The sequence below is a fragment of the Tripterygium wilfordii genome, chromosome 23 (assembly GCF_013401445.1).
Source record: "Tripterygium wilfordii isolate XIE 37 chromosome 23, ASM1340144v1, whole genome shotgun sequence".
Classification (NCBI taxonomy): Eukaryota; Viridiplantae; Streptophyta; class Magnoliopsida; order Celastrales; family Celastraceae; genus Tripterygium; species Tripterygium wilfordii.
This window is the reverse complement of record NC_052254.1, coordinates 8,392,438-8,418,191: the sequence shown is the minus strand read 5'-3', so window position 1 is coordinate 8,418,191 and position 25,754 is coordinate 8,392,438.

The window sequence follows — 25,754 nt, the reverse complement described above, 5'->3', positions numbered from 1 at the left end:
ATCATAGTGGACCGTTGTACTCTATTTACTCTTCTTACATCTCCTATTCTCTAGTTTAGCTTATGTTGAACGTTTCATAGCCAAAAAGTTTCCACTAGACCTAGCGATATTTGAGATTGCATAAAAACCTAAAAAGTTCGTCTATGGAGAGAGTTGAGCAATTCCATAGCATCAAAGCAAACCGTTGTACTCTCTTTAGTGTTCTTACTTGTCTAACTCTCTAGTTTAGCTTATGTGGAACGTTTCGCAACCAAAAGATGTCAATAGACCAAGTTATGTTTGAGATTGCACAAAAACATGATAAGGTCGTCTATGGAGAGAGTTGAGCAATTTCAAAGAATCAAAGTGGATCGTCGTATTCAATTTAGTGTTCTTACATGTCTAACTCGCTAATTTATCTTTCGTAGAACATTTCGTAACCGAAATATCTTAATAGACCAAGTTATGTTTGAGATTACATAAAAACGTTAATAAGCTCATCTATGGAGAGAGTTGAGCAATTCCAAAGCATCAAAGTAAACCATTGTACTTTCTTTAGTGTTCTTACATGTCTAACTCTCTAGTTTAGCTTATGTAGATTGTTTCATAACCAAAAGATACAATAGACCAAGTTACGTTTGAGATTGCACAAAAACGTGAAAAGCTCATCTATGGAGAGAGTTGAGTAGTTCCAAAGTATCAAAGTAAACCATTGTACTCTCTTTAGTGTTCTTACATGTCTAACTCGCGAGTTTAGCTTTCGTAGATCATTTCATAACCAAAAGATCCCAATGGACCAAGTTATGTTTGAGATTGCACAAAAACATGATAAGGTCGTCTATGGAGAGAGTTGAGCAATTTAAAAAGCGTCAAATAAAAGCGTTGTACTCTATTTAGTTTTCTTACATGCCTAGCTCGCTAGTTTAGCTTTCGTAGAACATTTCGTAACCAAAAGATCCCAATAGACCAAGTTATGTTTGAGATTGCACAAAAACGTTAAAAAGCTCATCTATGGAGAGAGTTGAGCAATTCCAAAGCATCAAAGTTAACCGTTGTACTCTCTTTAGTGTTCTTACATGTCCAACTCTCTAGTTTAGCTTATGTAGATTGTTTCATAACCAAAAGAAACAATAGACCAAGTTATGTTTGAGATTGCACAAAAAGTGAAAAGCTCGTCTATGGAGAGAGTTGAGTAGTTCCAAAGCATCAAAGTAAACCGTTGTATTCTCTTTAGTGTTCTTACACGTCTAACTCGCTAGTTTAGCTTTCGTAGATCATTTCATAACCAAAATATCCCAATGGACCAAGTTATGTTAGAGATTGCAAAAAGACATGATAACGTCATCTATGGAGAGAGTTGAGCAATTTAAAAGCATCAATGAGGACCGTTGTACTCTATTTAGTTTTCTTACAAGTCCGCCTCGCTAGTTTAGCTTTCGTAGGACGTTTCGTAACCATAAGATCCCAATAGACCAAGTTATGTTTGAGATTGCACAAAAACGTGAACGCTCGTCTATAGAGAGAGTTGAGCAATTTCAAAGCGTCAAAATGGACCGTTGTACTCTATTTACACTTCTTATATGTCCTACTCTCTAGTTTATCTTATGTAGAACGTTTCATAACCAAAAAGTTGCCAGTAGACCTAGTTATATTTGAGATTGCACAAAAACCTAAAAAGCTCGTCAATGGAGAGTGTTGAGCAATTCCAAAACATCAGAGCAAACCGTTGTACTCTCTTTAGTGTTCTTACATGTCTCACTCTCTAGTTTAGCTTTCGTAGATCATTTCATTACCAAAATATCCCAATGGTCCAAGTTATGTTTGAGATAGGACAAAAACATGAGAAGGTCGTCTATGGAGAGAGTTGAGCAATTTCAAAGAATCAAAGTGGACCGTTGTACTCTATTTAGTGTTCTTACATGTCTAACTCGCTAATTTATCTTTCGTAGAACGTTTCGTAACTAAAAGATCCTAATAGACCAAGTTATGTTTGAGATTGCACAAAAACGTGAAAAGCTTGTCTATGGAGAGAGTTGAGCAATTCCAAAGCATCAAAGTAAACCTTTGTACTCTCTTTAGCGTTCTTACATGTGCAACACTCTAGTTTAGCTTATGTAGATTGTTTCATAACCAAAAGTTCCCAATCGATCAGGTTATGTTTGAGATTGCACAAAAACATGATAAGGGCGTCTATGGAGAGAGTTGACCAATTTAAAAGCATCAAAGTGGACCGTTGTACTCTATTTAGTGTTCTTACATGTCCAACACTCTAGTTTAGCTTATGTAGATTGTTTCATAACCAAAAGTTCCCAATCGATCAGGTTATGTTTGAGATTGCACAAAAACATGTTAAAGGCGTCTATGGAGAGAGTTGACCAATTTAAAAGCATCAAAGTGGACCGTTGTACTCTATTTAGTGTTCTTACATGTCTAACCCGCTAGTTTAGCTTTCGTAGAACGTTTCGTAACCAAAAGATCCAAATAGACCTAGTTATGTTTGAGATAGCGCAAAAAGTGAAATGCTCGTCTATGGAGAGAGTTGAGCAATTCCAAGGCATCAAAGTGGATAGTTGTACTCTATTTAGTGTTCTTACATGTCTAACTCTCTAGTTTAGCTTTCGTAGAACGTTTAGTATCCAAAAGATGCCAATTGACCAACTTATGTTTGAGATTGCCCATAAACATGAAAAGCTCGTCTAAGGAGAGAGTTGAGTTATTCCAAAGCATCATAGTGGACCGTTGTACTCTATTTACTCTTCTTACATGTCCTATTCTCTAGTTTAGGTTATGTAGAACGTTTCATAACCAAAAAGTTGCCAATAGACCTAGTTATATTTGAGATTGCACAAAAACCTAAAAAGTTCGTCTATGGAGAGAGTTGAGCAATTCCAAAGAATCAAAGCAAACCGTTGTACTCTCTTTAGAGTTCTTACTTGTCTAACTCTCTAGTTTAGCTTATATGGAACATTTCACAACCAAAATATGTCAATAGACCAAGTTATGTTTGAGATTGCACAAAAACATGATAAGGTCGTCTATTGAGAGAGTTGAGCAATTTCAAAGAATCAAAGTGGACCGTCGTACTTAATTTAGTGTTCTTACATGTCTAACTCGCTAAATTATCTTTCGTAGAACGTTTCCTAACCAAAAGATCCTAATAGACAAAGTTATGTTTGAGATTGCACAAAAACGTTAAAAAGCTCTTCTATGGAGAGAGTTGAGCAATTCCAAAGCATCAAAGTAAACCGTTGTACTCTCTTTAGTGTTCTTACATGTCTAACTCTCTAGTTTAGCTTATGTAGATTGTTTCATAACCAAATGATACAATAGACCAAGTTATGTTTGAGATTGCACAAAAACGTGAAAAACTCGTCTATGGAGAGAGTTTAGTAGTTCCAAAGCATCAAAGTAATCCGTTGTACTCTCTTTAGTGTTCTTACATGTCTAACTCGCTAGTTTAGCTTTCGTAGATCCTTTCATAACCAAAAGATCCCAATGGACCAAGTTATGTTTGAGATTGCACAAAAACATGATAAGGTCGTCTATGGAGAGAGTTGAGCAATTTAAAAGCATCAAAGAAAACTTTGTACTCTATTTAGTTTTCTTACATGTCTAACTCGCTAGTTTAGCTTTCGTAGAACGTTTTGTAACCAAAAGATCCCAATAGACCAAGTTATGTTTGAGATTGCACAAAAACATGAAATGCTCGTCTATGGAGGGAGTTGAGCAATTCCAAAGCGTCAAAGTGGACCGTTGTACTCTATTTACTCTTCTTACATGTCCTACTCTCTAGTTTAGCTTATGTAGAACGTTTCATAACCAAAAAGTTGCCAATAGACCTAGTTATATTTGAGATTGCACAAAAACCTAAAAAGCTTGTCTATGGAGAGAGTTGAGCAATTCCAAAGCATCAAAGCAAACCGTTGTACTCTCTTTAGTGTTCTTACATGTCTAACTCTCTAGTTTAGCTTATGTGGAACGTTTCGTAACCAAAAGATGTCAATAGATCAAGTTATGTTTGAGATAGGACAAAAACATGATAAGGTCGTCCATGGAGAGAGTTGAGCAATTTCAAAGAATCAAAGTGGATCGTTGTACTCTATTTAGTGTTCTTACATGTCTAACTCGCTAAATTATCTTTCGTAGAACGTTTCCTAACCAAAAGATCCTAATAGACCAAGTTATGTTTGAGATTGCACAAAAACGTTAAAAAGCTCGTCTATGGAGAGAGTTGAGCAATTCCAAAGCATCAAAGTAAACCGTTGTACTCTCTTTAGTGTTCTTACATGTCTAAAACTCTAGTTTTGCTTATGTAGATTGTTTCATAACCAAAAGATCCAATTGGCCAAGTTATGTTTGAGATTGCACAAAAACGTGAAAAGCTCGTCTATGGGGAGAGTTGAGCTATTCCAAAGCATCAAAGTGGACCGTTGTACTCTATTTACTCTTCTTACATGTCCTATTCTCTAGTTTAGCTTATGTAGAACGTTTCATAACCAAAAAGTTGCCAATAGACCTAGTTATATTTGAGATTGCACAAAAACCTAAGAAGCTCGTCTATGGAGAGAGTTGAGCAATTCCAAAGCATTAAAGCAAACCGTTGTACTCTCTTTAATGTTATTACTTGTCTAACTCTCTAGTTTAGATTATGTGGAATTTTTCGCAGCCAAAAGATATCAATAGACCAAGTTATGTTTGAGATTGCGCAAAAACATGATATGGCCTTCTATGGAGAGAGTTGAGCAATTTCAAAGAATCAAAGTGGGCCGCCGTACTCAATTTAGTGTTGTTACATGTCTAACTCGCTAATTTATCTTTCGTAGAACGTTTCGTAACCGAAAGATCCCAATAGATCAAGTTATGTTTCAGATTGCACAAAAACGTTAAAAAGCTCATCTATGGAGAGAGTTGAGCAATTCCAAAGCATCAAAGTAAACCGTTGTACTCTCTTCAGTGTTCTTACATGTCTAACTCTCTTGTTTAGCTTATATAGATTGTTTCGTAACCAAAAGATACAATAGACCAAGTTATGTTTGAGATTGCACAAAAACGTGAAAAGCTCGTCTATGGAGAGAGTTGAGTAGTTCCAAAGCATCAAAGTAAACCGTTGTACTCTCTTTAGTGTTCTTACATGTCTAAGTCGCTAGTTTAGCTTTCGTAGATCATTTCATAACCAAAAGATCTCAATGGACCAAGTTATGTTTGAGATTGCACAAAAACAAGATAAGGTCGTCTATGGAGAGAGTTGAGCAATTTAAAAAGCATCAAAGAAAACAGTTGTACTCTTTTTAGTTTTCTTACATGTCTAAGTTGCTAGTTTAGCTTTCGTAGAACGTTTCGTAACCAAAAGATCCCAATAGACCAAGTTATGTTTGAGATTGCACAAAAACGTGAAATGCTCGTCTATGGAGAGAGTTGAGCAATTCCAAAGCGTCCAAGTGGACCGTTGTACTCGATTTACTCTTCTTACATGTCCTACTCTCTAGTTTAGCTTATGTAGAACGTTTCATAACCAAAAAGTTGCCAATAGACCTAGTTATATTTGAGATTGCACAAAAACCTAAAAAGCTCGTCTATGGAGAGAGAGCAATTCCAAAGCATCAAAGCAAACCGTTGTACTCTCTTTAGTGTTCTTACATGTCTAACTCTCTAGTTTAGCTTATGTGGAACGTTTCGTAACCAAAAGATGTCAATAGACCAAGTTATGTTTGAGATAGGACAAAAACATGATAATGTCGTCCATGGAGAGAGTTGAGCAATTTCAAAGAATAAAAGTGGACCGTTGTACTCTATTTAGTGTTCTTACATGTCTAACTCGCTAATTTATCTTTCGTAGAACGTTTCATAACTAAAAGATCCTAATAGACCAAGTTATGTTTGAGATTACACAACAACGTGAAAAGCTCGCCTATGGAGAGAGTTGAGCAATTCCAAAGCATCAAAGTGAACCGTTGTACTCTCTTTAGTGTTCTTACATGTCTAACTCTCTAGTTTTGCTTATGTAGATTGTTTCATAACCAAAAGATCCAATAGACCAAGTTATGTTTGAGATTGCACAAAAACGTGAAAAGCTCGTCTATGGAGAGAGTTGAGCTATTCCAAAGCATCAAAGTGGACCGTTGTACTCTATTTACTCTTCTTACATGTCCTATTCTCTAGTTTAGCTTATGTAGAACGTTTCATAACCAAAAAGTTGCCAATAGACCTAGTTATATTTGAGATTGCACAAAAACCTAAGAAGCTCGTCTATGGAGAGAGTTGAGCAATTCCAAAGCATCAAAGTAAACCGTTGTACTCTCTTTAGTGTTCTTACATGTCTAACACTCTAGTTTTGCTTATGTAGATTGTTTCATAACCAAAAGATCCAATAGGCCAAGTTATGTTTGAGATTGCACAAAAACGTGAAAAGCTCGTCTATGGAGAGAGTTGAGCTATTCCAAAGCATCAAAGTGGACCGTTGTACTCTATTTACTCTTCTTACATGTCCTATTCTCTAGTTTAGCTTATGTAGAATGTTTCATAACCAAAAAGTTGCCAATAGACCTAGTTATATTTGAGAATGCACAAAAACCTAAGAAGCTCCTCTATGGAGAGAGTTGAGCAATTCCAAAGCATCAAAGCAAACCGTTGTACTCTCTTTAATGTTCTTACTTGTCTAACTCTCTAGTTTAGCTGATGTGGAATTTTTCGCAACCAAAAGATATCAATAGACCAAGTTATGTTTGAGATTGCGCAAAAACATGATATGGCCTTCTATGGAGAGAGTTGAGCAATTTCAAAGAATCAAGGTGGGTCGTCGTACTCAATATAGTGTTCTTACATGTCTAACTCGCTAATTTATCTTTCGTAGAACGTTTCGTTACCGAAAGATCCCAATAGATCAAGTTATGTTTCAGATTGCACAAAAACGCTAAAAAGCTCATCTATGGAGAGAGTTGAGCAATTCCAAAGCATCAAAGTAAACCGTTGTACTCTCTTCAGTGTTTTTACATGTCTAACTCTCTTGTTTAGCTTATATAGATTGTTTCGTAACCAAAAGATACAATAGACCAAGTTATGTTTAAGATTGCACAAAAACGTGAAAAGCTCGTCTATGGAGAGAGTTGTGTAGTTCCAAAGCATCAAAGTAAACCGTTGTACTCTCTTTAGTGTTCTTACATGTCTAACTCGCTAGTTTAGCTTTCGTAGATCATTTCATAACCAAAAGATCTCAATGGACCAAGTTATGTTTGAGATTGCACAAAAACATGATAAGGTCGTCTATGGAGAGAGTTGAGCAATTTAAAAAGCATCAAAGAAAACAGTTGTACTCTATTTAGTTTTCTTACATGTCTAAGTCGCTAGTTTAGCTTTCGTAGAACGTTTCGTAACCAAAAGATCCCAATAGACCAAGTTATGTTTGAGATTGCACAAAAACGTGAAATGCTCGTCTATGGAGAGAGTTGAGCAATTCCAAAGCGTCCAAGTGGACCTTTGTACTCGATTTACTCTTCTTACTTGTCCGACTCTCAAGTTTAGCTTATGTAGAACGTTTCATAACCAAAAAGTTGCCAATAGACCTAGTTATATTTGAGATTGCACAAAAACCTAAAAAGCTCATCTATGGAGAGAGAGCAATTCCAAAGCATCAAAGCAAACCGTTGTACTCTCTTTAGTGTTCTTACATGTCTAACTCTCTAGTTTAGCTTATGTGGAACGTTTCGTAACCAAAAGATGTCAATAGACCAAGTTATGTTTGAGATAGGACAAAAACATGATAATGTCGTCCGTGGAGAGAGTTGAGCAATTTCAAAGAATCAAAGTGGACCGTTGTACTCTATTTAGTGTTCTTACATGTCTAACTCGCTAATTTATCTTTCGTAGAACGTTTCATAACTAAAAGATCCTAATAGACCAAGTTATGTTTGAGATTATACAACAACGTGAAAAGCTCGCCTATGGAGAGAGTTGAGCAATTCCAAAGCATCAAAGTGAACCGTTGTACTCTCTTTAGTGTTCTTACATTTCTAACTCTCTAGTTTTGCTTATGTAGATTGTTTCATAACCAAAAGATCCAATAGACCAAGTTATGTTTGAGATTGCACAAAAACGTGAAAAGCTCGTCTATGGAGAGAGTTGAGCTATTCCAAAGCATCAAAGTGGACCGTTGTACTCTATTTACTCTTCTTACATGTCCTATTCTCTAGTTTAGCTTATGTAGAACGTTTCATAACCAAAAAGTTGCCAATAGACCTAGTTATATTTGAGATTGCACAAAAACCTAAGAAGCTCGTCTATGGAGAGAGTTGAGCAATTCCAAAGCATCAAAGTAAACCGTTGTACTCTCTTTAGTGTTCTTACATGTCTAACACTCTAGTTTTGCTTATGTAGATTGTTTCATAACCAAAAGATCCAATAGGCCAAGTTATGTTTGAGATTGCACAAAAACGTGAAAAGCTCGTCTATGGAGAGAGTTGAGCTATTCCAAAGCATCAAAGTGGACCGTTGTACTCTATTTACTCTTCTTACATGTCCTATTCTCTAGTTTAGCTTATGTAGAATGTTTCATAACCAAAAAGTTGCCAATAGACCTAGTTATATTTGAGATTGCACAAAAACCTAAGAAGCTCCTCTATGGAGAGAGTTGAGCAATTCCAAAGCATCAAAGCAAACCGTTGTACTCTCTTTAATGTTCTTACTTGTCTAACTCTCTAGTTTAGCTTATGTGGAATTTTTCGCAACCAAAAGATATCAATAGACCAAGTTATGTTTCAGATTGCGCAAAAACATGATATGGCCTTCTATGGAGAGAGTTGAGCAATTTCAAAGAATCAAAGTGGGTCGTCGTACTCAATATAGTGTTCTTACATGTCTAACTCGCTAATTTATCTTTCGTAGAACGTTTCGTAACCGAAAGATCCCAATAGATCAAGTAATGTTTCAGATTGCACAAAAACGCTAAAAAGCTCATCTATGGAGACAGTTGAGCAATTCCAAAGCATCAAAGTAAACCGTTGTACTCTCTTCAGTGTTCTTACATGTCTAACTCTCTTGTTTAGCTTATATAGATTGTTTCGTAACCAAAAGATACAATAGACCAAGTTATGTTTATGATTGCACAAAAACGTGAAAAGCTCGTCTACGGAGAGAGTTGAGTAGTTCCAAAGCATCAAAGTAAACCGTTGTACTCTCTTTAGTGTTCTTACATGTCTAACTCGCTAGTTTAGCTTTCGTAGATCATTTCATAACCAAAAGATCTCAATGGACCAAGTTATGTTTGAGATTGCACAAAAACATAATAAGGTCGTCTATGGAGAGAGTTGAGCAATTTAAAAAGCATCAAAGAAAACAGTTGTACTCTATTTAGTTTTCTTACATGTCTAACTCGCTAGTTTAGCTTTCGTAGAATGTTTCGTAACCAAAAGATCCCAATAGACCAAGTTATGTTTGAGATTGCACAAAAACGTGAAATGCTCGTCTATGGAGAGAGTTGAGCAATTCCAAAGCGTCAAAGTGGACCGTTGTACTCTATTTACTCTTCTTACATGTCCTACTCTCTAGTTTAGCTTATGTAGAACGTTTCATAACCAAAAAGTTGCCAATAGACCTAGTTATATTTGAGATTGCACAAAAACCTAAAAAGCTCGTCTATGGAGAGAGTTGAGCAATTCCAAAGCATCAAAGCAAACCGTTGTACTCTCTTTAGTGTTCTTACATGTCTAACTCTCTAGTTTAGCTTATGTGGAATGTTTCGTAACCAAAAGATGTCAATAGACCAAGTTATGTTTGAGATAGGACAAAAACATGATAATGTCGTCCATGGAGAGAGTTGAGCAATTTCAAAGAATCAAAGTGGACCGTTGTACTCTATTTAGTGTTCTTACATGTCTAACTCGCTAATTTATCTTTCGTAGAACGTTTCATAACTAAAAGATCCTAATAGACCAAGTTATGTTTGAGATTACACAACAACGTGAAAAGCTCGCCTATGGAGAGAGTTGAGCAATTCCAAAGCATCAAAGTGAACCGTTGTACTCTCTTTAGTGTTCTTACATGTCTAACTCTCTAGTTTTGCTTATGTAGATTGTTTCATAACCAAAAGATCCAATAGAACAAGTTATGTTTGAGATTGCACAAAAACGTGAAAAGGTCGTCTATGGAGAGAGTTGAGCTATTCCAAAGCATCAAAGTGGACCGTTGTACTCTATTTACTCTTCTTACATGTCCTATTATCTAGTTTAGCTTATGTAGAACGTTTCATAACCAAAAAGTGGCCAATAGACCTAGTTATATTTGAGATTGCACAAAAACCTAAGAAGCTCGTCTATGGAGAGAGTTGAGCAATTCCAAAGCATCAAAGCAAACCGTTGTACTCTCTTCAATGTTCTTACTTGTCTAACTCTCTACTTTAGCTTATGTCAAATTTTTCGCAACCAAAAGATATCAATAGACCAAGTTATGTTTGAGATTGCGCAAAAACATGATAAGGCCTTCTATGGAGAGAGTTGAGCAATTTCAAAGAATCAAAGTAGACCGTTGTACTCTATTTAGTGTTCTTACAAGTCTAACTCGCTAATTTATCTTTCGTAGAACGTTTCGTAACCAAAAGATCCTAATAGACCAAGTTATGTTTGAGATTGCACAAAAACGTTGCAAAGCTCATCTATGGAGAGAGTTGAGCAATTCCAAAGCATCAAAGTAAACCGTTGTACTCTATTTAGTGTTCTTACATGTCTAACTCTCTTGTTTAGCTTATATAGATTGTTTCGTAACCAAAAGATACAATAGACCAAGTTATGTTTGAGATTGCACAAAAACGTGAAAAGCTCGTCTATTGAGAGAGTTGAGTAGTTCCAAATCATCAAATTAAACCGTTGTACTCTCTTTAGTGTTCTTACATGTCTAACTCGCTAGTTTAGCTTTCATAGATCATTTCATAACCAAAAGATCTCAATGGACCAAGTTATGTTTGAGATTGCACAAAAACATGATAAGGTCGTCTATGGAGAGAGTTGAGCAATTTAAAAAGCATCAAAGAAAACCGTTGTACTCTATTTAGTTTTCTTACATGTCTAACTCGCTAGTTTAGCTTTCGTGGAACGTTTCGTAACCAAAAGATCCCAATAGACCAAGTTATTTTTGAGATTGCACAAAAACGTTAAAAAGCCCATCTATGGAGAGAGTTGAGCAATTCCAAAGCGTCAAAGTAAATCGTTGTACTCTCTTTAGTGTTCTTACATGTCCAACTCTCTAGTTTAGCTTATGTAGATTGTTTCATAACCAAAAGAAACAATAGACCAAGTTATGTTTGAGATTGCACAAAAACGTGAAAAGCTCGTCTATGAAGAGAGTTGAGTAGTTCCAAAGCATCAAAGTAAACCGTTGTATTCTCTTTAGTGTTCTTACACGTCTAACTCGCTAGTTTCGCTTTCGTAGATCATTTCATAACCAAAATATCCCAATGGACCAAGTTATGTTAGAGATTGTACAAAAACATGATAACGTCGTCTATGGAGAGTGTTGAGCAATTTAAAAGCATCACTGAGGACCGTTGTACTCTATTTAGTTTTCTTACAAGTCTACCTCGCTAGTATAGCTTTCGTAGGACGTTTCGTAACCAAAAGATCCCAATAGACCAAGTTATGTTTGAGATTGCACAAAAACGTGAAACGCTCGTCTATGGAGAGACTTGAGCAATTCCAAAGCGTCAAAGTGGACCGTTGTACTCTATTTACTGTTCTTACATGTCCTACTCTCTAGTTTAGCTTATGTAGAACGTTTCATAACCAAAAAGTTGTCAATAGACCTAGTTATCTTTGAGATTGCACAAAAACCTAAAAAGCTCATCTATGGAGAGAGTTGAGCAATTCCAAAGCATCAAAGCAAACCGTTATACACTCTTTAGTGTTCTTACTTGTCTAACTCTCTAGTTTAGCTTATGTGGAACGTTTCGCAACCAAAAGATGTCAATAGGCCAAGCTATGTTTGAGATTGCACAAAAACATGAGAAGGTCGTCTATGGAGAGAGTTGAGCAATTTCAAATAATCAAAGTGGACCGTTCTACTCTATTTAGTGTTCTTACATGTCTAACTCGCTAATTTATCTTTCGTAGAACGTTTCGTAACTAAAAGATCCTAATAGACCAAGTTATGTTTGAGATTGCACAAAAACGTGAAAGGCTCGTCTATGGAGAGAGTTGAGCAATTCCAAAGCATCACAGTAAACCGTTGTACTCTCTTTAGTGTTCTTACATGTCTAACTCGCTAGTTTAGCTTTCATAGATCATTTCATAACCAAAAGATCCCAATGGACCAAGTTATGTTTAAGATTGCACAAAAACATGATAAGGTCGTCTATGGAAAGAGTTGAGCAATTTAAAAGCATCAAAGAAAACCGTTGTACTCTATTTAGTTTTCTTACATGTCTAACTCGCTAATTTAGCTTTCGTAGAACGTTTCGTTACCAAAAGATCCCAATAGACCAAGTTATGTTTGAGATTGCACAAAAACGTGAAATGCTCGTCTACGGAGAGAGTTGAGCAATTCCAAAGCGTCAAAGTGGACCGTTGTACTCTATTTACTCTTCTTACATGTCCTACTCTCTAGTTTAGCTTATGTAGAACGTTTCAAAACCAAAAAGTTGCCAATAGACTTAGTTATATTTGAGATTGCACAAAAACCTAAAAAGCTCGTCTATGGAGAGAGTCGAGCAATTCCAAAGCATAAAAGCAAACCGTTCTACTCTCTTTAGTGTTCTTACATGTCTAACTCTGTAGTTTAGCTTAGGTGGAACGTTTCTTAACCAAAAGATGGCAATAGACCAAGTTATGTCTGAGATAGGACAAAAACATGATAAGGTCGTCCATGGAGAGAGTTGAGCAATTTCAAAGAATCAAAGTGGACCGTTGTACTCTATTTAGTGTTCGTACATATCTAACTCGCTAATTTATCTTTCGTAGAACGTTTCGTAACTAAAAGATCCCAATAGACCAAGTTATGTTTGAGATTGCACAAAAACGTGAAAAGCTCGTCTATGGAGAGAGTTGAGCTATTCCAAAGCATCAAAGTGGATCCTTGTACTCTCTTTAGTGTTCTTACATGTCTAACTCTCTAGTTTAGCTTCCGTAGAACGTTTAGTATCCAAAAGATGCCAATTGACCAATTTATGTTTGAGATTGCACAAAAACATGAAAAGCTCGTCTAAGGAGAGAGTTGAGTTATTCCAAAGCATCATAGTGGACCGTTGTACGCTATTTACTCTTCTTACATGTCCTATTCTCTAGTTTAGCTTATGTAGAACGTTTCATAACCAAAAAGTTGCCAATAGACCTAGTTATATTTGAGATTGCATAAAAACCTAAAAAGTTCGTCTATGGAGAGAGTTGAGCAATTCCAAAGCATCAAAGCAAACCGTTGTACTCTCTTTACTGTTCTTACTTGTCTAACTCTCTAGTTTAGCTTATGTGGAACGTTTCGCAACCAAAAGATGTCAATAGACCAAGTTATGTTTGAGATTGCACAAAAACATGATAAGGTCGTCGATGGAGAGAGTTGAGCAATTTCAAAGAATCAAAGTGGACCGTCGTACTTAATTTAGTGTTCTTACATGTCTAACTCGCTAATTTATCTTTCGTAGAACATTTCGTAACCAAAAGATCCTAATAGACCAAGTTATGTTTGAGATTGCACAAAAACGTTAAAAAGCTCATCTATGGAGAGAGTTGAGCAATTCCAAAGCATCAAAGTTAACCGTTGTACTCTCTTTAGTGTTCTTACATGTCTAACTCTCTAGTTTAGCTTATGTAGATTGTTTCATAACCAAAAGATACAATAAACCAAGTTATGTTTGAGATTGCACAAAAACGTGAAAAGCTCGTCTATGGAGAGAGTTAAGTAGTTCCAAAGCATCAAAGTAAACCGTTGTACTCTCTTTGGTGTTCTTACTGTCTAACTCGCTAGTTTAGCTTTCGTAGATCATTTCATAACCAAAAGATCCCAATGGACCAAGTTATGTTTGAGATTGCACAAAAACATGATAATGTCGTCTATGGAGAGAGTTGAGAAATTTAAAAGCATCAAAGAAAACCGTTGTACTCTATTTAGTTTTCTTACATGTCTAACTCGCTAGTTTAGCTTTCGTAGAACGTTTCGTAACCAAAAGATCCCAATAGACCAAGTTATGTTTGAGATTGCACAAAAATGTGAAATGCTCGTCTATGGAGAGAGTTGAGCTATTCCAAAGCATCAAAGTGGACCGTTGTACTCTATTTACTCTACTTACATGTCCTATTCTCTGGTTTAGCTTATGTAGAACGTTTCATAACCAAAAAGTTGCCAATAGACCTAGTTATATTTGAGATTGCACAAAAGCATAAAAAGCTCGTCTATGGAGAGAGTTGAGCAATTCCAAAGCGTCAAAGCAAACCGTTGTGCTCTCTTTAGTGTTCTTACTTGTCTAACTCTCTAGTTTAGCTTATGTGGAATGTTTTGCAATGAAAAGATGTCAATAGACCAAGTTATGTTTGAGATTGCACAAAAACATGATAAGGCCTTGTATGGAGAGAGTTGAGCAATTTCAAAGAATCAAAGTGGACCGTCGTACTCAATTTTGTGTTCTTGCATGTCTAACTCGCTAATTTATCTTTCGTAGAACATTTCGTAACCAAAAGATCCTAATAGACCAAGTTATGTTTGAGATTCCACAAAAACGTTAAAAAGCTCATCTATGGAGAGAGTTGAGCAATTCCAAAGCATTAAAGTAAACCGTTGTACTCTCTTTAGTGTTCTTACATGTCTAACTCTCTAGTTTAGCTTATATAGATTGTTTCATAACCAAAAGATACAATAAACCAAGTTATGTTTGAGTTTGCACAAAAACGTGAAAAGCTCGTCTATGGAGAGAGTTAAGTAGTTCCAAAGCATCAAAGTAAACCGTTGTACTCTCTTTGGTGTTCTTACTGTCTAACTCGCTAGTTTAGCTTTCGTAGATCATTTCATAACCAAAAGATCCCAATGGACCAAGTTATGTTTGAGATTGCACAAAAACATGATAATGTCGTCTATGGAGAGAGTTGAGCAATTTAAAAGCATCAAAGAAAACCGTTGTACTCTATTTAGTTTTCTTACATGTCTAACTCGCTAGTTTAGCTTTCGTAGAACGTTTCGTAACCAAAAGATCCCAATAGACCAAGTTATGTTTGAGATTGCACAAAAACGTGAAATGCTCGTCTATGGAGAGAGTTAAGCAATTCCAAAGCGTCGAAGTGGACCGTTGTACTCTATTTACTCTTCTTACATGCCCTACTTTCTAGTTTAGCTTATGTAGAACGTTTCATAACCAAAAAGTTGCCAATAGAGCTAGTTATATTTGAGATTGCACAAAAACCTAAAAAGCTCGTCTATGGAGAGAGTTGAGCAATTCCAAAGCATCAAAGCAAACCATTGTACTCTCTTTAGTGTTCTTACATGTCTAACTCTCTAGTTTAGCTTATGTGGAACGTTTCGTAACCAAAAGATGCCGATAGACCAAGTTATGTTTGAGATAGGATAAAAACATGAGAAGGTCGTCTATGGAGAGAGTTGAGCAATTTCAAATAATCAAAGTGGACCGTTGTACTCTATTTAGTGTTCTTACATGTCTAACTCGCTAATTTATCTTTCGTAGAACGTTTCGTAACTAAAAGATCCCAATAGACCAAGTTATGTTTGAGATTGCACAAAAACGTGAAAAGCTCATCTATGGAGAGAGTTGAGCAATTCCAAAGCATCAAAGTGAATCGTTGTACTCTCTTTAGTGTTCTTACATGTCTAACTCTATAGTTTAGCTTTCGTAGATTGTTTCATAACCAAAAGTTCCCAATAGACCAAGTTATGTTTGAGATTGCACAAAAACATGATAAGGGCGTCCATGGATGTGAAGGAGAAATACGAGCTGCACAAGAAAGAAGCTTGCCATGAAAGATTTCAGAGCCATGCTAATGGCTCATCAAATGGAAGACCAACTCACAAACTTATGCGAAATAGATTGCTTGAAGGAAGGCAGTGTTATAGATGAGATAAATTTGGGGGTACCATGGATAAGGCAGAGAAACAAGGATTCGCCAAAGCCCAAGACCCGCTGATGGAAGTGGTGCTTGGAAAAGGAGGAGAACATCGGCCAACTTTCATCAGCAAACTGCTAGGCACAAAGGTCAGAGTTAAACTTATTGCTTTACTTAAAGAGTATATTGATTGTTTTGCTTGGGAATATGATGAAATGTCCGGGTTAGACAGATGGTTGGTAGAGCATATGTTACCAACCATGTCGAATTTCAAACCTCACAAACAACCTCCTAGAAGATTTACCCCTGACGTAATCCAAAAAATAAAGAAAGAAATTGAACAATTATTAAAGGCCAAATTTATTAGAACTGCAAGATATGTAGAATGGTTGTCTAATATTGTGCCTGTGATGAAAAAGATTGGGAAATTAAGAGTATGCATAGACTTCAAAAATCTTAATTTGGCCATACCTAAAGATGGATATCCTATGCCCACAGTAGATTCTTTAATAGATGCAACTGCACGATATGAAATTTATTCGTTCATGGATGGATGCTTTGGGTATAACCAAATTTTCATTTATGAAAATGATGTGCATAAAACTGCCTTTAGATGCCCAGGGTCATTAGGGTGTTTTAAATGGGTAGTTATGCCATTTGGTTTAAAAAATGTTGGGGCCACATACTAGAGGGCCATGAACCTAATTTTCCACGATATGATTGGCCAGCACATGGAAGTCTACATAGATGACATAGTGGCCAAATTGGTCAAAGTTGATGACCATTTCGGCCAGTTGTAGGGATTATTTGAACGGATGAGAACTTATAAGTTAAAATTGAATTCGCTCAAGTACGCATTTTGTGTAAGCGTCGAGAACTTTCTAGGATTCCTCGTGCATCAAAGAGGAATCGAAATAGACTAAAATAAATCAAAAGCCATACTTGAAGCTCAATCGCCCAGCAATAAGAAAGAGTTACAACGATTTCTAGGGTAGGTGAATTTCCTAAGACGGTTTACTTTTAATTGCGCGGGACGAACAAAAGTGTTCTCCCCTTTATTAAAGCTGAAAATCTGGAATGAAGATTATCAAAAGGCTTTTGAAAGCCTGAAAGACTATTTATCACAACCACCAATCATGGTCTCACCTACAAGCGGGAAAGCATTGAAGCTATATATATCGGCTGAAGATCTATCCGTAGAAGGAATGCTTGCACAAGACAATGCTCAGGGCGAGGAAAGAGCTATTTACTACTTGAGTAGGCAGTTACTCAAATATGAAAGTAATTATTCTCCACTGGAGAAATTATGTTTGGCTTTATTTTTCACATGTATGAAATTAAGAACCTATGTAAGGCTCGTGACTGTGTACTTAATTTCTAGAGTGAATTTAATAAAGTACATGTTTTCTCGCCCAATCATACATCAAAGGGTAGGGTACTGGGCGTTAGCCTTGTCTGAATTTGACATTCAATACATACCTTAGAAAGCAGTAAAAAATCAAGCTTTGGCTGATTTCTTAGCCGATCATCCATGTTTAACTATTACTAAAGAATTGGAACAAGATTTGTATATGGTGAATGTTAACCCGTGGATTCTGTATTTTGACTAGTCAAAAACGTCAAAAGAAGCAGAAGCAGGAGTAGGAATTGTTATTACAACACTAATAAGTCAAATATACCAATTTTACTTCACACTGGACGAAGTATGTACAAATAACCAGGCCGAATACGAAGCATTAATTATCGACTTAGAAATCTTAATAGAAATGGGTGTTAAGAATATAAAAATTAAGGGAGATTCACAACTTGTTGTTTGTCAAATAACAGGAGGTTTTAAGTGCCAAAGTCACTCGTTGCTTGCGTTGTACGAAATGGTACAAAACCTGTTGGATGAATTTGACCAAACTGAGGTGTCGTAACCGGGGTCACGATGCGGACCGGCGATGAAAGGATGAAAAATGATTTAGAGTCGCCACCAATTGATTCAAGTGCAATTGGACACTAAAAATGGTCTGCAAACCAGAAAATGGGTAAGGGGGTCTATTGACTGTGGGGAAGGTGTTAAGCACCCCACAACTCCCTAAAAGGTTACCTAGATTAATATACGTGCTTTTTCCTGAAAATTTGTTGTATGTCCCAATTTGTCTTAATGAATTTTTCATATGCCCAAATAAATCATATATTATCAAATGGGGTGGAATCTTTCCATTAATGTTCGACCAAGCTTTGTTTTTTGAAAATCTCATTTTTGATGGGTTTTATTGAAAATCGACTTGGAAAGATATTGGATGGAATTTGCAAAAAGGACATTGGGTTTTATACCAAGGGGAGGTCTCGATCACAGAATCAAAGAACAATGAATAAAACGGAAATAACAATCTAAATTTGTTTGACGAATATTAATGATACTTTAATTTGAAAAGATAACATAATTAAAGTTTAGGCAGGAGCTGAATGTTATCAAGTCCTCCTCCTAAAGAACTTTAATTTAGGTATCTAGTAAATTAATTTATCATTGTGTTTACGTATACAAATAATACTTTAATTCAAAGAGATAACATAATTAAAGCCTAGGCAAGAGCTGAATTTTATCAGGTCCTCCTCCTAAAGAATTTTAATTTAGGTATCTAATAATTTAATTTATTATTTGCTTTTCGTTTAGATGAAGATATCATAATTAAAGTCTAGGCAAGAGCTGAATTTTATCAAGTCCTCCTCCTATTTGACTTTAATTTAGGTATCTTCTTATTTTGCTTATATGAAAATTTGGCAAAGATGCGGTTGTTGAATTGACGGATTTGCGAAAAATGACCTATGCATACAATTCTAATATACATTCTAAACTAACAACCCCTAACATGCATACTAATCAATTTACAAGAACTTCATATCACATATAACATGCCAAATAAAAATAAGATAAAAATATATACAAATAATGAAATATAAAGATAAAAATACAAATTTAAATATGGCCATGGAGCCCATTAATTGCTCAAACCCGGTCCAATCTCCAAATGAACTCGTCGACCCCAAACGAAATCAAGCCCGGCCCAAGTTGAATGAAGCCCGGTCCACATTCAAAAATCAACAGGAGAAAGGGTCAAAGGACTATCCATACATAATAGTATACCAAACATTCACGTCAACCATTCTTGAATCTAAGCACCATAAGCACCTATCTCTTGAATATATAAGCCATTGTTGAATATATAATATAAACATCATCTCTCAAATTTATACAAAACGCCGATGGACTAAACCAGATTTCAATAATAACCATTCTTAGACCATCAGCAATAACATCGGAACTTCATATCACATATAACAAATAACCACATACCACATACCAAGGCCTAAAACCACCTACCAGATTTTAACAATGACCGGGTATCAATAAACAGATTTTAACACTAGTCAGATTTCAGGACCTAAAAACACATACCAAATATTAAAAATCAGATCCAAATACCAACCCAGATATTGAATCAACACAAACTGTATCAGCTCAACCCAGATATTCATGAATCAAACACAAAACAGAATCAGCTCAATACAAACATTTTTTCATGAATCAAAAACAAGCCCAGATAAATGAAACCAAGAATAAACCTATCAATCCAAATCCAAACACAAATCCATGTTTCTAAGTTGAATAATCTACACGTCCTTAAACCAAATTGAAAAAGAAGTTAAAGCAAGAACCCCATAGAGTAATGAGAAATTACCTTCTCGGTTTCACCTCTCTTCCCGTTTGGCTCCTCTCTATTCTCTCACGGGTTGCTTTCCCTTTTCTCCAAGATCTTTCCCTATATGTCGGCTGCCTTCTTCTCTTTTTCACACCAAACCCTCCTTTCTCTCTTTTGTTTTTTTCTTCTTTTTCTTCTTTTCTTCTCCCTTGTTCTCTCTCACCGGCGGCTCTCCCTTTTTCTCTAAAAAATAATCCTTCACGATTTTTTTCTCCCCCTTGTGCGGCTCCTCCCCTCTCTCTTTAACTTATCTTTTTATTTCAAAAAATCCCAAAATACCCCCAAAAACCCTATTTTTCTCTCCTTCTCTAAAACCCTCAAGACTTACATTTTTATCTTTTCCTTATTTTTATGAAACCCTAATAAAGGAACCACCTTTCCCTCTTAAGGATTTTTTTTTGTTTATTATTTATTTAATTGTCCTATTTTTTAGATATTTTATAGGGTTTAGATCTTTTGGGTTTAGGTTTGAATTTTTATGGGCTTACGGTCCAAGAAGTGGGCCTTAGGATTTTTGTATGCCTATGGGTCCAAGAAACAAGTTTTTGAATTTTTTGTAAGCATGTAGACCTATGAAACGGGCTCTTGAATTTTGAATTTTTGCATTATTATTATTCTTCTTCTTTTTCTTTTTTTTGTTTGGCCGGACGAAAACCGGGTACTACAGCTGCCCCCCTTTGTATGTCTTTTATGAAATAAAAGGCAAACAAAGGTGTAGTCAACCGAGTTTCGTACAGGAACTGAAAAAGGTAATGCGTGGGATCATTATGGTCATTCCCAGCTTGGCCAGCAAGAAAAGAAACTGCATGGGATCACTACAGCCATTCTCAGCTTGGCTGATGAAAACTAAGTGCATGGGATCACTACAGCAATTCCCAGCTTGACTGATGAAAAGAAAGTGCATGGGATCACTACGGTCATTCCCAGCTTGGCCAGCAAGAAAAAAAAAGTGCATGGGATCACTACGGCCATTCCCAGCTTGGCCAGAAATGTTTGTTTGAATTTATGCAAGAAAATATCCATGAGTGTATGAATGCATGAAGAAAATTGTATTTTCTTTTATTTTTCTCATTTTGAAAATTTGATTTTGGTTAATTGTCGTAAGCACCATCACCCCTATCATCCTACAATCATCCATCATGAGAAGACTGCATCTTTTGATTCCATCATATCTTCAATCTACCATGTTACGCTTATTCTTATATCTTTCATTCTCTTTTTGTCTGGTTTTTCCATCGATTTACTGCTTCCATCAAATCCGACATACCTTTAATGCCAAACAAAAGCTTTTCAGCTTCAAAATCTCTTGGGCCCCACTATGTCTTTTAACGTCATTTAATTTCTTTTAGCTCTCTTAGAGTTAAGAACACCACACTCTCTTCGGCTCCACCATGCCTTTTAGCGCCATTTAATTTCTTTTAGCTCCTTTACAGTCAACAACACCAAAATCTCTTCGGCTCCACCATGCCTTTTAGCGCCATTTAATTTCTTTTAGCTCTTTTAGAGTTAAGAACACCACAATCTCTTCGGCTCCACCATGCATTTTAACGCCATTTAATTTCTTTTAGCTCCTTTACAGTCAAGAACACCAAAATCTCTCAAGTTCCTGCTAAGAATAATGTCCTAATACACTTGTCATGATTCTTTTATTACTTTACTTAACTTCCAAATAAATTCAATAGTATGGCAATGCTTGTACTACATGAGATTTCTGAAGGCAAGATATACAAGCAATAAAAATCGTGAAGAACACAAGCAATGAATAAGGAATTAAAAAATGAATTGAATGACCTCAGAGAGTTTTATTTAGAATAGATAGATAACAGGAGAGACTGATCAAGTATATATATGATTCAAGAGGGTTAGAAATAAAGGAAATAGCAGAAATCTTCACAGGATATAAAATGAGATAACTTTGATTCCGTACAAAACTGCCCCAATTTTGTGCGAGGTTTTGAAAACTTGACCGGACCGGCCGGTCGGACAGGTCCAACCGGTGACTTGCCACTTGTCCGGTCCGGTTGAGGTGCCAGAACCGGTAATTTACGAACCGGGATGTTTTCGGTTGAACCGGTCAGAACCAGACCGGTTTTGACCGGTTCGGTTCATTTATTAAAGTTAATAAAATATTTTTGAATTTTGTTATTTGTATGGCTTGAACGCATGACCTTTTGTTCATTAAAAAATGTTTTAACCACTAGGCTATGAGACTTTCTTTGTTTAAAATGATACTTTATTTGAATATATTGTATTTTTATGAAGTTTTCTTATATATTATATGCATATAATATAAATATATATATAAATAATTCATTACGTTAAAACCGGTTCGAACCCGGTTTGAACCCCGGTTGAACCTTTGAACCTTAAACCGAAGACTTTTCCGGTTTGATGACCGGTCCGGTTTTAAAAACCTTGGTTTTGTGTGCCCCCACTTTGCAATTATTGAATCTGACTACTTCCATATCAATCTTCTCCTTCGTAGACTCATCATGCATACCCCTTAACATAACCAATTCACCTGTGTACAGCCTCGCTATCTGTCATTCATTGTATTTCCTTATATTCATCTCAAATCCTCAAAAAGGCCTCTGCCTCATTCCCCTTAGTTGCTTTCTCCACACCTTTCTGATCTCAATATTATTTGAAGCTCCCATGAAGGGTTTTCACTATAGTAGAGACTTTACTTTTTTCCCTAATTTTTGCCTGAAGCGCCCACGAGGGCTTTTCAATCTAGCGAGCTTTTAACTCTAATTTTTGCCTAGATCGCCCTTTCGGGTTTTCAATCTAGCGAGCTTTTAACTCTGATTTTTGCATAGATCGCCATTTCGGGTTTTCAATCTAGCGATTTTATTTTATTATTTTTTTTAACTCTAATTTTTGCGTAGAATGCCCTTTCGGGTTTTCAATCTAGCGAGTTTTTCTTTTCTTTTCTTTTGTTTTTTTTTTGCTATGGGTAATACTTTTTGATGGCGTCTGCATTCACCGGATTAGGTAATTCTTCTCCATCCATTCTTGTCAAAATTAATGCCCCTCCTTCAAAGGCTTTCTTCACCACATATGGTGTCCACTAATTCTTCTCCATCCATTCACCGGATTAGGTGTCCAGTTCCCTCGGTGATCCTTTTGAAGTGGCAAGATCATCTTCAACACTAAATCGCCCTCCCTAAAACTGCGAGGTCAAACTTTTTTATTATGTGCTTTCATCAATCTTCTTTGATACAATTTCCCTTTACAAATTGCTCGTAACCTTCGTTCTTCAATCAAATTCAACTGTTCATATCGCATTCGAGTCCATTCTGATTCTTCCAAACCCGCCTCCATAACTATTCGAAGGGATGGAATCTCCACTTCTATAGGCAAAACCGCTTCCATACCATACACCAAAGAGAATAGAGTTTCCGCGGTAGATGTGCGTATTGATGTCCGATAACCATATAGAGCAAAAGGGATCTTCTCATGCCAATCTTTGTAATTCTCTGTCCGATGATCTTCTTGATATTCTTATTCGCCGCTTCGACAGCCCTATTCATCTTCGGACGGTATGGAGTCGAATTGTGGTGATGAATTTTGAACTGGTCACAAAAATCCTTCACCATTTTGCTATTGAAATTTGTGCCATTATCAGTGATAATTCTTTTTGGGACTTCATATCGACAAACAATCTCTTTCCTCAAAAACCGAACAACCACGCTACTTGTCACATTAGAATACGAAGCAGCCTCCACCCATTTGGTAAAATAATCGATAGCAACCAGAATGAACCGATGCCTGTTAGAAGCCTTCGGCTCAATTGGACCGATGACATCTAATCCCCACATCGAAAAAGGCCATGGTGATGTCGACACATGCAATGGATTAACGGGAACATGTGTCCTGTCTGCATAAATCTGGCATTTGTGGCATCTGTTTGCGTAACTTATACAATCCCTCTCCATGGTTAACCAATAATATCCTGCACGTATAATCTTCCTTGCCATTGCATATCCACTGGAGTGAGTCCCACATATTCCTTCATGAATTTCCTCCATAATTTGTTTAGCCTCCGCCATATCAACACAGCGCAAGAAAACTATCCCATCATTCCTTTCATAAAGAATATTTCCACTCAAGAAGAAAGATCCCGCCAATCTCCTGATGGTGCGCTTTTTATTCTCTGATGCCCATGATGGATATTCTTTCTTTTCAATGTACTGTTGAATATCATGATACCACGGTTTACCATCAGGCTCTTCCTCCAAATTTGAACAATAACCTCGAACTTCTCGTTTCTCAATTTTAATTAGCTGCACTTCCCCTTTTGGGTCTACATCAAACATTGTCGCCAAAGTTGCCTGAGCATCCGCTATTTAATTCTCCTCTCTTGAGATATGATCAAACTCAACCCAATCAAAAAACTTGACTAACTTTTTGATATGCTGGTAATATGGAATGAGCTTGTCATCTTTGGTTTCCCACTCATCATTCAATTGCCTAATCACCAACTGTGAATCACCATAAACCTGTAGCCTCTTAATCCCCATATCGATAGCAGCTTGAATTCCCATCGTACATGCTTTATACTCAGCCACATTGTTAGTAAATTCAAAATACAACTTAGCTGTAAACGGGATACTATTCTCATCAGGTGATATTAACACTGCACCAATTCCACATCCTATGATATTAGAAGCACCATCGAACAACATAGTCCATTTTGCCAAATCCTTCTGATTCTCCTCTTCTATCACCACAGTCATGACATCAATATCTGGAAACTTCAAATCCATAGACTGAGTATCATCAATTGCTCCATCTGCCAAATAATCTGCTATTGCACTCCCTTTGATTGCCTTCTGTGTAACGTACAAAATATCATATTCTGATAGTAACATCTGCTATTTAGCTATCCTCCTTGAAAGAGAATGTTTCTCAAAAATGTATTTGATAGGATCCATCCTGTAAATCAACCACGTCGTATGATAAAGCATATATTGTCTAAGTCGATGTGCAGCCCAAACCAAAGAGCAACACGTTTTCTCCAACATCGAATAATTTGCTTCACAACTAGTAAGCTTTTTGCTTAAGTAATAAATGGCATGCTCTATCCTTCCCGATGAATCATGCTGTCCGAGCACACATCCCATCGAACTATCTGAGACAGTCAAATAGAGAATAAGCGGTCTGCCAGTCACAGGAGGCATCAACACTGGAGGACTTTTCAAATATTGCTTGATCTTTCCGAATGCTATCTGACAATCTTCGTTCCACTCACTAGAGTTACTCTTACGCAACAATTTAAAGATAGGTTCACAAGTAGCCGTCAACTGTGAAATGAATCTGGCAATGTAATTCAACCTTCCCAAGAAACCCTTAACTTCCTTTTCTGTCCGAGGGGGTGGCATAACCAAGATCGCCTTCACTTTATCAGGATCTACCTCAATTCCTTTCCTGCTTACAAACAACTTCCCCGAGGTTGCCCCAAATGTGCACTTAGCTGGATTCAACTTCAATTGATGCCTCCTTAATCGATCAAACAACTTCTGGAGATTCACAATATGATCTTCACCTTCTTTGGATTTTGCTATCATATCATCGACATATACTTCAACTTCTCTATGCATCATGTCATGAAACAAAGTGACCATGGCCCGTTGATAAGTAGCACCGGCATTCTTCAGACCAAACGGCATGACTTTATAACAAAAAGTTCCCCATAGGGTAATAAAAGTCGTTTTCTCACGATCCTCTGGTGCCATCTTGATCTGATTGTAACCCGAAAATCCATCCATGAAAGAGAAAGTTGAATGTCTAGCTGTATTATCCACTAAAACATCAATATGGGGAAGTGGAAAATTATCCTTCGGGCTTGCACGATTGAGATCTCTATAATCGATACACATCCGCACTTTTCCATCCTTCTTGGGAACAGGTACAATATTTGCCACCCATTCAGGGTATCTAGCCACCGCTAAAAAACTAGCATCAAACTGTTTCTTCACTTCATCTCTTATTTTCAAAAGCATAT